Source organism: Scyliorhinus canicula, unplaced genomic scaffold (assembly GCF_902713615.1).
Source record: "Scyliorhinus canicula unplaced genomic scaffold, sScyCan1.1, whole genome shotgun sequence".
Classification (NCBI taxonomy): Eukaryota; Metazoa; Chordata; class Chondrichthyes; order Carcharhiniformes; family Scyliorhinidae; genus Scyliorhinus; species Scyliorhinus canicula.
This window is the reverse complement of record NW_024055512.1, coordinates 467984-468960: the sequence shown is the minus strand read 5'-3', so window position 1 is coordinate 468960 and position 977 is coordinate 467984.

Here is a 977-nt window from a genome sequence, read left to right as displayed (position 1 = left end):
TTAGCTCACTCGGCTAAATCGCTGGCTTTTACAGCAGGCCAGCAGCACGGTTCGATTCCCGTACCAGCCTCTCCGGACAGGCGCCGGAATGCGGCGACTAGGGGCTTTTCACAGTAACTTCATTGAAGCCTACTCGTGACACTAATCGATTTGCATTTTCATACAACGTCCCCAAATAATAACCACAGTGTAGAATGCAGCATAAAGTAAAAGAGAATTGAAGCTTAAGAGAAAGGCATAGCGATAATCATTGAGATAGAAACTTATATTTATCCTGGAACATTCAGAATCGTAAAGGCAGACTTAGAAGAACGGTTCATTGAAAATTTTTGGCACTGATTCTTTGAATATTATATACTGAATACAGCTAGAGTGCGCGCTCTGCTGGACCGGGAACTGGAATTAGTCGGAAATAATTAAACATCTCATAGTGAAAGAGGCAACTCGGTAGCAGCGAACATTTTGTGATTCAATTTTATCTTCATTGTGAGAGGAAGAAAATGTGTTTCAGGCTATGTTTTTAAATTTAAATGAGAGGGGTTGTGAGGGTTTGAATCCTGAGCTGCTTAAAATCAATGGCCACATTAGCGTAATGGATAAGTCGGTGAAAATGTAGAGCCACACGTTTAGGGGGATTTCTGAATGCATAGAATAGACCCAACACGACAAGGCAGAAAAAACAGCAAAAAGACACAACATCCAGTTTAACTTAATCGGTTAAATGGGGCATCACGGTGGCGCGGTGGTTAAAAATGCTGCATTTATGGAGTTTGTACATTCCCCGCGTGTCTGCGGTAGTCTCACGCCCACAACCAATTGGATGTGCAGGATAGGTTGACTGTGTATGCTAAATTGCCCCTTAAATTCAAAACCTTTCAATATTTGTTTTTAATTACAAAACGATTAATCGTTTAAAGATAACATGCAACTTAAAAAATAAACATGTAATTGTGACAGACATCGGAAAAGGTTCCATT